This window comes from Globicephala melas, chromosome 18, assembly GCF_963455315.2.
Source record: "Globicephala melas chromosome 18, mGloMel1.2, whole genome shotgun sequence".
NCBI lineage: Eukaryota > Metazoa > Chordata > Mammalia > Artiodactyla > Delphinidae > Globicephala > Globicephala melas.
In genome coordinates this window covers 53,759,783-53,775,944 of record NC_083331.1, presented here as the reverse complement: position 1 = coordinate 53,775,944, position 16,162 = coordinate 53,759,783, and the positions used below count along the sequence as shown (strand labels likewise).

General features: G+C 36.9%; 1 pseudogene; it reads right to left on the bottom strand.

Moving 5' to 3' along the window:
- Positions 1-3,732: 3,732 nt before the first annotated feature.
- LOC115853308 (adenosine 5'-monophosphoramidase HINT1 pseudogene) lies at positions 3,733-5,757 on the bottom strand (annotated as a pseudogene).
- Positions 5,758-16,162: the final 10,405 nt, after the last annotated feature.

Here is a 16,162-nt window from a genome sequence, read left to right as displayed (position 1 = left end):
TTTTGAGTGGGTGTTAACATCATCAAATACTTTCTTTGTATCTGTAGAGGTGATTATGTTTTAGTTGCTATTGTTGTTGCGTTTAATCTGTAAACATTCCTGGCATGCATCCTACTTGAATATAATAAAAATCCCTATTATTTCTCTAAACAAATTCCACAAATTCACTGGCTTAAAACAATGCAAATTATTATAGCCTGTAGGTTAGAAGTTTGACACAGGGCTTACTAGGCTAAAATCAAGGTGTTGGCAGAGCTATGTACCTGTCCGGAGGCTTTGAGGGACAATCTGTTTCCTTACCTTGTCCAGCTTTGAGAGGCCATCCACATTTCTTAGCTTGTGTCCCCCATCCTCCATCTTCAAAGCCAGCAACTTTGCATTTCTCTGATCATCCCTATGTAGTCACATCTCCCCCCTCTCTCTTTTGTCTCCCTCTTTCCCTCTTAAGGGCCCATGTGGTTACATTGGGCATACCTGGATAATCCAAGATCGTTTCCCCACTTTAAGATTCTTAATTTACAAACTTTCTTTTGCTATGTAAAGTAACATGTTAATAGTTCCCAGAGATTGGGACATGGACATTTGTGGGAGCCATCATTCTGCCTTTCACAATATCTTTTTATTTATCTGTAGATTTGATTTCCTGAAATGTTTTTAAGGACTTTGTGTTTATATTCATGAAAGATATTAAATTGAAATTTTTCTTTTTCAAGAATGATTTTGTCTGGTTTTGGTATCAGAGTAATGCTGGCCTCATAAAATGCATTGCAAGGTGTTCCCATCTTTTCTGCTTTCTGGAAGATTTTGTGTAGAATTAGTATCAATTAATCTTTAAATATTTGAAAGAATTTACAAGTGAAGCTACCTGATCCTGGAGTATTTTTAATCAGAAGGATTTAGTTAATTTAAATAGATCTGAAGCTGTACTAATTTGCTAGGACTACGTAGTCATAACAAAATACCACACTGGGTGGCTTAAACAACAGAAAGTTTATTTTCTCACGGTCTGGAGGGTGGAAGTCCAAGATCAAGGTGTTTGCAGGTTTGGTTTCCTTTGAGGCCTCTCTCCTTGGCTTGCAGATGGTCACGTTCTCACTGTGTCCTCACAGGGTCTTTTCTCTGTGTGTCCAAGCACCTGGTGTCTCTTTGTATGTCCAAATTTCCTTTTCTTATAACAACCCCAGTCAGATTGGATTATGGCCCACCCTCACAACCTTATTTTAAATATAATGACCTCCTTAAAGGCCCTGTCTCCAAATGCAGTCACATTCTGAGTACTGGGGGTTACAGCTTCAACATAAATTTGGAGGGGAGGTTGGATGACAACACAATTTAGCCTGTAATAGAGGACATTCATATTTTTGCATTCTTGAGTGACATTTGATAGTTCACTTCTTTCAAAGGATTTATACAGTTGCAAAATTTATTGGCTTAAAATTGTTTATAATGTTCCCTTAGTTTTTTCTTTTTATTGATATCTATAGAGTTTCTAGCTATGTGACCTCTTTCATTCCTGACATTGATAATGTGTTATCTCCTGTTTTCTTGATCATTAGGAGTACATATTTTATCAATTGTATTCATTTATTCAGAGAACCAGAGTTAAGAACTACTAGTTTTTCTCTAATGTTTTTCAGTTTGTTTTTTTTTCACTGATCTCTGCTCTCACCTTTATTTTTTCCTGATTTCTGTGACATCATGGTTAATTTACTCTTATTTTTCTTGTCTCTTACCCAAATAGTTACCTTTCCTGGAGGGCCTTAATACTCTTTATTTCACTTTCAATTTTGAAAGATATTTTTACTAAGTGTGTAAACTGTCTAGGTTGACAGTTTTTTCCCCCTTTCAGTATCTCAAAGGTATTATTTGATTGCCTTCTGGTTTGCATAGATTTTTCATGAGCAGGTCAGGTGATACATTTCTGAGGCCTCTACCTTATACCCAAATGTTATGAAGGGAATTGTTTGCCCTCCTGTTTTATACATTTGGGTTGCCCTCCACCCCACCCTTTGGCCCTGAATAGTTCTCTCTCACATTTGTAGATCAGTACTTGCCCCAGAATTCAAGAGGCCCTCTCTGAAGATCTTCAGTGCCTTGTTGATGTAGTTCCTTTTTCTCTGTTACGCTGCCCCCAAATTCGAGCTAGTTGATCTACCCAAACTCTGATCTTTACCTCCATGAGACAACCAGGCTCTGTTTGATTTTCCCCTGCCTTCACTGCATTCTGAAAACTGTCGTATGCTGGGGCATTTGTAGTGGTCACCTATGTCGATTACTTTCCTTTCTTCAAGGATCACTCTCTTTTGCTATTTATTATCCAGTGTCTGGAAACTAGTGTGTCATATTTTTTATCTCTTTTCTTATTCTTAAAAGAGAAGATGTAAATCCAGCACCCGTTACTACCTCAAGGTCAGAAGTATAAATCCTCTGAACATATTTATTTTAAACCTTCTCCCACCACCCAGTTTGTTCTACATTTTAAAATTCATCCAACTGATGGACAGTTTTCTTATGGTCATATTTTTTCACGTGTTTTTGAAACTTGTTTTGCAGCTCATTTGGAGTGGTAAAGAATTTTTGTTCTTTGTTATCTTATTTTGTTTTATTTTTTGTTTCCGCTCATTATTTTGTCTTGAAGTTATGCAGCCACCTCCACCTGGCCCCCAAGGCCTCTTGCAGGGAAGCAACTCTCAAAACATGCATTTAGGGTAATGTTGGTGACACTACAGGTTCAGTCAAGGGGGCAGTGGGAGAATTAAGTCACTCCTAATCACAAGCTTGTACCTGTGACCTCTGACCTTCTTGGGTCAGAAGTTTTTTATAAGGCAGAGCACATTTTTTTCTAACTTTTTAAAAATTGTGGTAAAATATAAATACCATAATATTTACCATTTTAAGTATATAATTCAGTATGATTAAGTACATTCACAATGTCGTACAGCCATCTTCACTATTTATTTTCAGAACTTTTTCATCTTCCCAAACAGAAGCTCTGTACCCATTAAACTATAACTCAACTGTAACTCTCCATATCCCTTCCCCAGCCCTCAATAACATCTATTCTACTTTGTGTCTCTATGAATCTGCCCACTCTAGGGACCTCATACAAATGGAGTCATACAATATTTCTCAAAAGTTAGTCTCTTTCTTTTCAAAGTTTATCAATTGTTAATTTTTGTTTGAAACAGAGGAATATAGCTAATCTTTGCATTTTACTGTTTTGACTTATATCAGTAGGAATTTTAGTAGGCTGAATACCGACCTCCAGAAACATTAGGTCCTAATCCCTGGGATCTTACGGATTTGAGATGGGGATATTATTGTGGATTATTGGGTAGGTCCTAAATGCAATCACAAGTGTCCTTATAAGAGAGAGGCAAGATGATATTTCACAGACAAAAGAAGGTGATGTGAAAGTAGAACAGAGAGAGATGAGAAGATGGTGGCTTTGAAGATTGGAATGAGGTGGCCACAAGCCAAGAAATGACAGCAGCCACCAGAAACTGGAATAGGCAATGAACAGCCCCTTAGCTGGATCCTCCAGAGGGAGCATGGCCCTGCCAATACCTTGATTTCGGTCCAACGGTACTGATCTTAGAATTTTGGACTCCAGAATTGTTAAGATAGTAACTTTCTATGGTTTTAAGTTACTAAGTTTGTGGCAGTTCATTATAGCAGTCACAGGCAACTAGAACACTGTTCTTAATTTTTGCGCTCAAAGCCACATGAATACATACATATTTAAATATTGAATATTATTTACAATCCCACTTATGGCATACAGAAAATATTCAATAATTCTTGTCAATGACATTTCTCTCTATTCTTAAGGAAGATTTAATTTGGGAAATACAGGGTTTATTCATATCTTCTCCTTCTTCCTCACCACCCACATTACCAAGGAGTTACGAGTTTATACTTTTAAGGATCTCTCAAATATATAGTCAACTTTCATACAAGTCTTCTCTCATTATAAACCACCACATTAACCCAGAAATTCATACTTTATTTTTTTTTCAGACCATGCAACAATGTCTTTTATTATGTATGGGTTTTTAAAATTATTTCTGCAATCTCTCCATACACAGGCAAAAAAAAAGGTATTGTTTTGCATATTGGAACTTGCAGGCCTGATCACTGCATAGAGAAGGGAAAATTATCCCTACAACATGCTTAACCAGGAGGCCCATTCATCTGCCAACCTCCAATAACATGGAGATGAACATGATAGACAGACTGTCCCCCATCTGAACCTTCATTCACCACCATTCAATAACCCTTCTTCAGGCCCAGATCAGCAGCACATTTCTTGCCAATGATCATTAAATATCCAAGAAGACATTCATCGTCAACTTCTGCTGCAGAAATCTGGGATATATGTTTCTTGGGTATCACCAGAAAATGTGTTGGGGCTTGAGGGGAAATGTCATGGAAAGCAAGACACTGGTCATCCTCATAAATGATTTTGGCTGGGATTTCCTTGCAAAGGAATCGTGTCGCCACCAGGCCAGACGGCCTGAGCCTTAGGGATCTCATCTACCTTCACGGCCTCAAGGTCGGGAGGAGGAGGCTGGGTGGGGGAGGGGCTTACTTTATTATTTATCTAGAGCAACAACCTGCTAACTGGCCTCCGACCTCCAACCTCATCATTCTCATGTCTACCCTCTACCCCCAAGTAGGAGTAAACTTTCTAAAAGTGCGTATCTGATCACCCATTAGTTCTAATTAAAATTCTTTACTGCCTCCTTCAGCTTTCTAGTCAAAATTCAAGTGCTTTCATTTAACTCGCAAGGCCATCTGTGATCAGGACTGTGCCTAACACTCTAGTTTAATATCCTGTTACTCTCCTATCTGAGCTATTCTAATTTTACTTTAATACATGATTTAACTGCCTGTGTTCTGTGCTCACCTCGGATCCTGTAAATGCCTTTAACCTAGCTATTCTCACACTTTATTGTAAAAATGAATTCTCCTAACTGTCTTATCTAGTTTAATAATAGAGTTTCCTTAGGACACGAATCACATGATTATTGGTTCAAGTATGCTCATAAAAAGTGTAGTGCTTGCTTCACAGTTACATCTATTTAATGAAAGTTTTTGTATGAAAAAAATCTGTGTCAAAGCCAAAATTTCCCAAAATGTGCAGACACTACCTAAGTGAAGAAAAAGTTTTCGGTGCAATTAAGAATTAAAGCAGGGCTTCCCTGGTGGCGCAGTGGTTGGGAGTCCGCCTGCCGATGCAGGGGACGCGGGTTCGTGCCCCGGTTCGGGAAGATCCCACATGCCACGGAGCGTCTGGGCACGTGAGCCATGGCCACTGAGCCTGCGCGTCCGGAGCCTGTGCTCCGCAACGGGAGAGGCCACAGCAGTGAGAGGCCTGCGTACCGCAGAAAAAAAACAAAAACAAAAACAAACAAAAAAAGAATTAAAGCAAACACTGGCTAAACTCATGACTTTGAATAGAATAAGAGTAAGCATTAAAAGTTATTTTAAAATGAGAGGGCAAGTGTGTTTAGTTACTGTTTTCCATCTCTGTCTTTAAAGGGGAACTGTAACTGCTTATATAAAATGAATGTGTATAAAATTCACCTAGATTTATATAAAATTAATGTAAACTGCTAAGCATGTGTTTGATTTGTACATTCCTTAATAATAACCTGTTTCCCTTCCAAACTGGAGTGGTTAGTTTAGATTCTTTCTGAAAAGATAAAGCACTTAAATTTTTTCCCCTTTTACTTTTCTTTGTTCCCAGCTCATTGCTCCTTTTTTTCCTACTAATATTGTAGATACATTGCCAAGATTGTTATGGCAGCTAATAAAGTTTGAAATATAAGACATTCAAACCAATGTTAATAAATAATTTAAGAATTAAATACCTCTCACGACAGGGTTATCTTTATTTTATTCAAAAATAGTTTGTTTTATGGATGTTTTATTTCCTCACATGAGGAAACACTGGTTGAAAAAACATGATACATTCTAGGAACTAATTTTTTCCAAGTTGTACTTCAGTGCTTTAAAAGAAGTATATACAGGAACAGATGTTTCTGCTATGTCAAGATACTAAAATAGCCGACCCGCTTGGTCCTAATTATTGATAGTTTACCGCAGCACCAGCCTTGGCTTCTACAAAAGCGTTAGCAGAAGTGACAGCAGGAACACACAGGATTTATTCATTAAGAACGAGCTATAGCTTCCTGCATTTTCAGCTCCAGGCATCACGCTGAATAGTGCCCTGTCATTCGGCAAGAACTAGTCTGAGACAGGAAGCACTTTAGCGTGTTTACAGAAATATCTTTTAAAACGGACTTAACTATCAGACAGCCCCCTTGTAAAGCTTTCGCTCTAAGAAACTCGGGTAAAAGATTATCACTCTGCACTCCCCAAAATCAATTTTGGAGACTGACAGTTGTTCCAGACTGATGCTGGATTTCCTTTCTTCATTGAATTGAATTTCCTGTAGACTGTGAATATACTAACATTCACCAGGTGCTTTTTCCTGATTTTTTTTTTAAATCATTAAATACCCCCCTTATTTTGTATCAAGTATTCTGTGTATACAGTGGAGAAGATTGTGACTGATAGTTGTTTAAGAAACCAACAACTGGTGAAAGGCAAGCCTGCCAATTTTTGTACATAAGCTAATAATGATAACATTCATAATAATATTAAGTAACACTTGTCGAGGACATAGTAAATGTCAGGCATCTGCTCATCCCTTTACATGCATTATCCCACTTAATCCTCAACTAAAGCTCTGAAATAGTTTTTATCTCCATGTTACCAGTGTTCCTGCTGAGCCTAAGATATTTTGAGTGTCTTGCCCAAAATGACACAGAAATTCCTGGAGCAGTAATTTGGCAGCAAACTCTCAGAGTCCAAGACCTGAGTTCTCAGTCCCAGTGTTAAAGTGCATTTTGATTTTTAGCATTCCTCCCATTCCAGGAGTAAATAATACATGAATCCATCACTGAACAACAGAGATCATTTCGATGTGAATGATTTCCAAATTTGTCCCTAAATTTTAGCACCTTCCTAAGCCGCTTATCTGTATTTCCCAATGCCTAAAAATGCTCTGACAGCATTCACACCCTTTTATTCTAATACTGCCACCACCTTCATTTACTCTCACGAGCTCCAGACAAAACCTATAATTGATTTTCCTCAAACCTCGAATTTATTTTTTTCCTTTATATGAGCAGCCCCCATCTAGAGAATAGAGGATACGTAGCTGTCAGAAGAGGCTGAATATGGCTTTGGCAGTTACAACGGAAGCAACGTCATGGGGCCTCCAGTTCACTTGCTCTGCTCTCATTCACTTCTGTACTTACTCCCAATTCCCAACACACACATGGGTGCTTTGCTCTGGTGTATCATGCTCTCTTCCTTTCTTCATTGTAAACATATGCTCTTGCGAAACGATCTAAAAACAAATAAACAAGTAAATGAACAAAACCCAGTACAGATACCTATTAACATTTACCTGTAATCATTTCCTTCTGTATTTGAATCGTAAGAAAGGACTAAAGATCTAATGATAGAATTTTATTTATCACAGTGCCAGCTGGTAGAGGTTTCACTGAGCAAAAGGGCCTTTGCTTATCTTATTTTACATTCATAACATATTGATCAATATTTTTCATTAGCATATTCTCAATAGAAGACTGAAGCAAGAATAGGGAAGAGATCTAGATGTAAGAGTTCTCCAAGAGGTGGTGTACACAGGGATGATGGATTATCAGTTGAACAATAACTGAAAGAGCCCCTGGTGTGTTAAAAATGATGTTCCTTTGAGAATCTCCAAGTGGACGAATGGATTTTAAGTGGTTGGAGAAGCAGCAAATGAAAAAAAAAATTGGATTTCTCATTTATGTTAACCACAAAAACAACAAAAATCATAAATGTACATAATATTTATTTATTAGCCTACTAATCTTAGAAGTTTACTACTGTAATGCCACAGCTCCTTAGTAGTTCTCGAGAAATTCTCCCAAGTAAATAGATTTGTCTGACAGTAAATGTATGGTTGTCAAATGTATGGTTGTCAACTCACCTGGGGATTCAGTGCTTCTCAATAATCTTTTATTTCCTTTAAGCAGTTTTCTCTCCTACTTCCTCAAAAGTTATTTCAAATGTTAAAATTCTCCCACAAGTCTCCTATTCAAATACCTTCCTCTACTCTATTCAAAGAAAATTGTCTTGGAGAAAACGCGGATGGTCAATATTTGAACTGTTTCAAACTTCCACCCCAACTTTACAACTGTATCTACACTTCTATATATGTTTTCTTTTACAGTCTTAGAGAAGAAGTTATCCTTTTTCTTGTTTAAAACTAAGCTGTTCACCTGTGTAATTCATCGTACACTTTCCCATCTGCTGCGTTATTTGGCTTCATCATTTTTTTCCCATCACTGCTACAACTGCAACCTACTCTTGCTCTCCTTCTCTGAAGTTTTTAAATATAATAAAATCTCCTCATCCTAAAAAAAAATCCCCCGATACTTTATGTGTCTTTCGCTTTAACTTTATCTCAAACAAGCCTCTAGAAGGTGTGAGCCATGTTTGGTATCTCCATCTCAACAACCCCCTTTTGGAGGTGACCTCCTATGTCATAATTATTGGTTCCATTGTGTCTCTATTTGTTATGGACTAGATGTGTGTCCCTCCCCCAAATTTATATGTTGAAGTCCTAGCCCCCAATGTGATGGTACTTGGAGATGGGGTCTTTGGGACATAATTATATTTAGATTAGTTCATGAGGATGGGTCGCTCATAATCGGATTGGTGACTTTATAAGAAGAGGAAGGGAAGAGGATCTCCTTTTCTCTCTTTCTCTCTCCCCGCCCCCCACCGTGTGCACTGAGAAAAGGCCGTGTAAGGACACAGTAAGAAGGTGGCCATTTACAAGCCAGGAAGAGAGCTCCTGTCCTCCAGAAAATAAATGTCTGACGTTTAAGTCACCCAGTCGACGGTATTTTGTTATGATAGCCCAAGCTGACTAGGACACTATTTCACTAGATAGAGAATTCCCTGAGGGACGGGGTTCAGACTTTGTTTCCTAGCATCTAACAAGGGTCCTGGCACATAGCAGGTAGCAAACACTCGTCTGCAGAAAGGGTAAATGAATACATGAATAACGGATGAATACAAGGTGCCAAGTAATTTTTGTAGGGTTAAGTGAACAAATAAATTTCATACAGAGAGCATTTAGCTTTGCACTGAGTCATTAAATGGAGCCTTACAGTAAGCCGTGATTTTGTTTTATTTGAATAAATGCAGTATTTCCATCCTACTTCAGGGAGTCTATATGTAACAATCCCCAGAAGAAACTAAATAAACAAGTGAATGACAATGACACCAAGGTCTTGATGTCATAGACATATGCAGTAGAAATAACATTTATAAGAATAATATTTATAGACATCTTATTATGTGCCTGGTACTTTGCTAACACTTTGCTAACACAGATTCATCTGTTTAATAAATATTTATGTAATGGGTACTATGTGCCAGGAACTGGAAAAATAGTGATGAACATACGGAACCTTTCCCCTCGTATTTGAAAGCCCTTTGTGCATTCTCCTCAGGTTTCTATTAGCTTTGTTCTTCTTCTCTTCACTATTTCAATCCTTTAAATGTGAATGGACAGTCTGATTGTCAGGGGAGATAGTCACTGGGCCAGGATATATACTATCTACAGTATCTTCATCTTAAAGACCGAGAACCTTCTGCCTTTCCTGGTTCCAAATAATTAACTAACGTGGTAGACCTAGGCAGAGTCTGGTGGCCCAGGTATGGCCATGGTCCCTGGTCAGGTAGTACTCATTTTCTCTCTATTTCTGTTCTGGCAAGTTAGACTGCTGCCAGTTGATCCACAAATTTACTCAGTTTTATAAGTTGAATTGTGGTTCCCTCCACAAATATATTGAAATTCTAACCCCCAGCCCCTCAGAATATCACCTTATTTAGAAATAGGGTCATTGAAGATATAATTAATTAAGTTAAAATGAGGTTATTCTGGAGTAGGCTGGTCCTCTAATCCAATGTGACTGGTGGTATTATAAGAAGATGGCCATGTAAAGTCAGACTCACATGGAGTATGTCATGTGATAACAGAAGCCGAGAATGAGGTTATGCAGCCACAAACCAAGGAATGCCAGCAACTGTAGGCCAAAACCAGAAGCTGGGAAGTTGCAAGGGAGGATTCCCCTGCAGGTTTGAGAGGGAGCTAACACCACCTTGATTTCATACTTCTAGCTTCTAAAACTGTAAGGCAATAAATTTCTGTAGTTTTAAACTATCCAGTTTGTGGTACTTTGTTAGGGCAGGCCTAGGAAACCAATACAATCAGCTTTACAGAACATCCTAGATCTGAATTGATTGATGAGACAAATAGGAGATCTGAAGTCAGGGGGAAATTTTTCCAGAACCTGCCCAGCTATAATAAAATCCCACTACATTACCAATCCTTGTGTTTATACTCCCTCCATGGGAACTGCAGGGAAAGAGCTAGGAGAGGAATTACTTGGGGGGAAAAGAGAATATGGTGAGCCCTGTATGAGTCAGGATTCTCCAAAGAAACAAACCAACAGAATGAAAGAAAGAAAAAAAAAAAAAAAAAAATATATATATATATATATACACATACATACATACACACACACACATATAATGTATTTACTATATCATATATGCATGTTACTAACACAATGAGGTTTAATTAAAAAAGTGATTAGTGAAAGGGTGGTAGAATCTTGGGTTATATCACTCACCAGCTTTGAGATCTCAGGTGAGTGAGTTACTCTCCTGCAGCCTCAGTTTCCTAGAGAATATGATAATTCCTGCACTCCCAACTCAAAGTGTTGTTGTGAGAATTAAATAAGATGAGGTATGTAGTGCTACCTTGTGAGTTCTAAGCACGATACAAGTTATGAGCTCATTGAACCTACAAGGTCTCAAAGTCTTCTGCAGCCAGGCATTACTTGGAGGGCTGCTGAAGAAAACAAGACGGTGACAACATGGTCTCTGACCTCTAGGGATTCAGAAATGTAAATGAAGACATAAGTGTGTTGAGTTAGGAGCTACCAATAGTTCAGTGTGTGTAGAACTCAACGTGTACCTGGAAGTGTGGTAAAAAATTAAATTTTAATTATAGTTAGGGTCCAATTTGAGAAGAATCTTACACATCCTGAGTGGGAGTTTGGAGTTTCATACTAAAGGGAGCTATTAAAGGATTTGCAACATGGAAATGACACGATCAGTTTTATGTTTTCAGACACTCCCTTTGGCAGCAGAATAAGATATTACCCTGCAGGAGACTTAAAGCTCAATGGATTAGGGAATGTTAACTCATGCCTCTAACATATTGTTGATTCTGGACATATATCTAATATAAACAAAAATAGTAATAAAACTATTGAGCCAAAGTTTCAAAACCTATGGTAGTAGCTTAATATCCTATCTTCACACTTGTCTCCACATCTGTGCATTTCTTTTGATGCCCTTTACAAGCAACTGTTCTATCTCTAGTCAACAAGTAAAGAAACTAAAGCACAAAAAGTTAATGACAAATTATAATGAAGTAATAAAACAGAAGGGATAACCGTATATTTATACTCTACAGGCACTGTGATAAATATATTAAATACAAATTCCTAATTTCAGGGTGAAAATGTCTTTTTAGTACACTCTACCACGGGAGACGTGTTCTGCTTCAGCTCCTTAACAAGGAGTTGATCAAGAGGCCTCTGGGCTTTTCATGCCATTTCACTGGAGACATTGGATGTATCTTAAATGAGAAATAAAATGGCAGATGGAACACAAAATTTGGAAACAAGGTTCAGATACTCTGCACCTGATTTTCAGAAATGTTGTAAAGTATACAAATTTATACTATAAAAAAGAACAGAGCCTGAAAAGCACATGATATATGACAAGATAGGTTGAAAGCTCTTCCTGATGAGATATTATTTTGGTTGGATTAAGGGATAGATGATAGCAATCTTTTAAATTTATGGGAACAATATGTTGTCCTTTGTACACTCCGTTGTTTTCTTCCCAATCCAATGAATGAAACTGAGCCTGCTGTATTAGAAGGAAGAAATGTAGCATCCAGTCAAAGTGTGGATATAGTCATTTTGGCTGTGTAGTGGCTCTAAAGGGCACAATGAAAAATAGCAAGCAGCTATGGAGATTCTGCGTAAGCCCAACTACCTTGAAGGATGTAAAAAAAAGGGGAGTGAAAGCTACCCTTTTTTCTTCATGCAGGCACACTTAATTTACATTTTACAGGGAAGTATTTTGTAAATACAATCTAAATAATGAAGATGAATCATAAAAATTATGATTTTCAATAAATACCACTAAAATAGATTTTTAGGAAATTGATGTATTTAATAAATCAATAAAAATGTATAAAATAGATTCACTTCAAATTAAAAACAGTAAATTATCTTCTTTTATAATCTTAATTTAATTTCAAAGCCTAGAAAAAGAATTTAAATGTAAACATGTAGTTCATGATCAATACATGAGGAATATAAAAACCTGAAGCATAATAAAAAGTGCACAGTAGATTTATATGTTCATTATTGTGATTTATGGACAGTTTATTATCTTCTTTATACTAACCTCAAAAGAAAACAGTGTCTTTAAGAAACATCAACTTTTTATATTAAATCAGAACAATAAACAACTCAGGGAGATAAAGATAACTTCATTAATGACGATAGGAAGCTGGCTCGGATATAAGTAATTTCCTACTCTTATCTTTTGTTTTTAGTCTCAACTTCAAAGAGTAATGAGAATCAGCTTTTCCTTCTCCTGTTCCTCTCAAAGCTCTTTGTAAATGTATACGGGAAGTTTAAGGCTTTATGTAATGTTAAGATGACGTTTGGGAAAGAAATACATGACTACGTTTTTAAACAGTATTCATTTCCACTATGTCCTATCAACAGTACTAAATAATTACTGGAAAATAAAAGAAAGCCATGACCTGAATCACTGTTCAGCAATTAAAACTAAGAACACAGGTTTGTGATCTTCTGTTGCTGTAATCCATGCTTTAACCATAAAAATTAAGGGTACGAATACCTAGGACTCCATTTATTAACTGTTTAGTATTACATGTGAAATGATGATGGTTTCACAATGTTGAATGTGAAATGATTTGTATGTTTCAGGATATAACCTAGTAACCAAGTGTAACAAAGTTAGCTGATTTTATTATTAACAGAAAAATAATTTTGCTGAAATGTAGTTAATGTAGAATAAAATTGTAAAGATGAGTTCTCTTAGAGGACTAAGCTTACTTTTGTCTTCTTCTTTTCCTTTCTCCTTCTTCATCATCTCCTCTCTTCAATTTCTGAGACCCTTTCCAACTCTAAAGATCTAGGAACCATCCGTGAGTTAAAAAATAGCAAACCCCATCCTTCATCCAGATTCTAGTTCACAGTCCCATTTACTCTCATTATAAACTCTTCCCCGGTTCCTGGAAACCCATGCCTCTTCTGTTCGCATCCTTTGCCCTAGCCTATGACACTTCACACCCAGCATGCTTACACCCCTTTTCCTCTACTTATCAATGTCCATCTCTTCTTCAAGAGTCTTTTTAAACATCACTTCCTTCATTAAGTGCCTCCAGATTCTCCAAAGTAATATGGTTACTTCAGGAAATAAAAAGATCTATGTCTTGATATTTAAGGTATTTAAGATGATGTTAAGGCTAGAGATGTAAGAAGGAACCATGTCAAAAACAATTTGGAGGGATAAGCCAACAAATTTGTACTTTATCATGAAAGTCATGGAGTGCGTGAAGGACTTCAAGTAAGAATATGTTATATATTCTTATTTGTATTTTAGAAAAGTTCCTGTAACTGAAAATAAAGGGTAGATTGGAAGTGAGGAAGATTGGAGCCAGGGGAAACATTTTCTCTTTCAATAATTACATATGTACACAAAATAGACTACAGGTTTTTTAATGGTAGACTGCATCTTATACATAAGTATTTTATTATCAAGTGACACTGTCCAAAATTTATACTTGGAAGGATACTAAACTTTGATGGTCTATGTAAATTTGGTGACATTTTAAAGTGGAAAAGAACCAAAATATTGTGAATTTTTCAACAATTAATTCAATACCTTTCCTTCTTACACACACACACACACACACACACACACACACACACACACACTGAAATTGGTAAAGGTACATTTTTGTTAATCAAACTTTAAAAGGACAAATAAATGTATTAAGTGAGTATCTAACCATAATCATAATTGTTTATGGCCTTGGAGGCAACAGGTTCTGTTATAAACTTTGAACAGAAAAATTTTGTAACATTTTTTGGTTCCAAGGTTACGGTTGGCAAGTTATTTCCCCCCAATATTCTTCATTAGTACATTTAGGTTCTCAAAGACCGTGGTCTTATTTGTTTACAAGGAACATGGCTCGATGCTTATCGCAAATAAATCTCACCTAAATTTTATAAAACAATTCATGAAAAATTCTAAGGATGAGAAAAAAATAATAAGCAAATGCCTTTTCCTAACCAAATATTAACAAAATAAAGGTCATTTAACAGGCGAAAATTCAGATTCTTTTTAACTACCAAAATTAGCATAAAGAATTCAATAAATGAGAGAAACAGTGAGTGACAAGTATTAAAAGAATAAATTGTCTTTTATCTGAAAATCAGTGGATGATTATACCACACACTTATACATGCACACATAAACCTTACATGGCTGAGTACTTTGTGTGCATATATTGGAATTATTTCATATCTAACAATTGTGGAACCTGAGACAAATATCTAAACAAAACCAATGGCAGTTTTGTATTACATTTTTCTATAAACTTGACCAAGTTTTTGTGAATTGGATGTAGTCTGATAAAATTCATTGGCAGTATCAGTACCGAATGAGATGCACTGGAGCCTAGAGAGATTAAGATCAGACCCAGCAGTTGGTGCATGTCCGCAAAAACGCCCACAAAACTAGAACAGAGAAAAAGAAAATTGGGCTTTTTTATTTTTTTGAAGTACAGTTGATTTACAATGTTGTGTTAGTTTCTGGTGTACTGCACAGTGATTCAGTTATACATATATATATTATTTTTATACTCTTTTCCATTATAGTTTATTACAGGATATTGAATATAGTTCCTTGTGCTATACGGTAGGTCCTTGTTGTTTATCTATTTTATATATAGTAGTTTATATCTGCTAATCCCAAACTCCTAATTTATCCCTCCCCTCCTCCCTTTCCCCTTTGGTAACCATAAGCTTGTTTTCTATGTCAGTGAGTCTGTTTCTGTTTCATAAATAAGTTCATTTGTGCCATATTTTAGGTTCCACATATAAGTGGTAATCATATGGTATTTGTCATTCTCTTTCTGACTTACTTCACTTAGTATCATGATCTCTAGGTCCATCCACGTTGCTGCAAATGGCATTATTTCATTCTTTTTATGGCTGAATAATATTCCATTGTATATTTGTACCGCATCTTCTTTATCCATTCATCGGTTGATGAACACTTAGGTTGCTTCCATGTCTCGGCTATTGTAAATAGTGCTGTTATGAACATTGGGAGGGTGCACGTATCTTTTCGAATTATAGATTCCTCTGGATATATGCCAAGGAGTGGGGTTGCAGAATCATACGGCAACTCTATTTTTAGTTTTTTAAGGAAACTCCATAATGTTTTTCATAGTGGCTGCACCAATTTACATTCCCAGTGTAGGCAGTCTCCCTTTTCTCCACACCCTCTCCAGCATTTATTATTTTTTTTTATTATTATTATTTTTTTGGCGGTACGCGGGCCTCTCACTGTTGTGGCCTCTCTCGTTTTGGAGCACAGACTCCAGGCACGCAGGCTCAGTGGCCATGGCTCACAGGCCCAGCCGCTCTGCGGCATGTGGGATCTTCCCAGACCGGGGCATGAACCCGTGTCCCCTGCATCGGCAGGCGGACTCTCAACCACTGCGCCACCAGGGAAGCCCCCAGCATTTATTATTTGTAGACTTTTTAATGATGGCCGTTCTGACCGGTGTGAGGTGGTACCTCATTGTGGTTTTGATTTGCATTTCTCTAATGATTAGTGATGTTGAGCATCTTTTCATGTGTCTGTTGGACATCTGTATGTCTTCTTTTGAGAA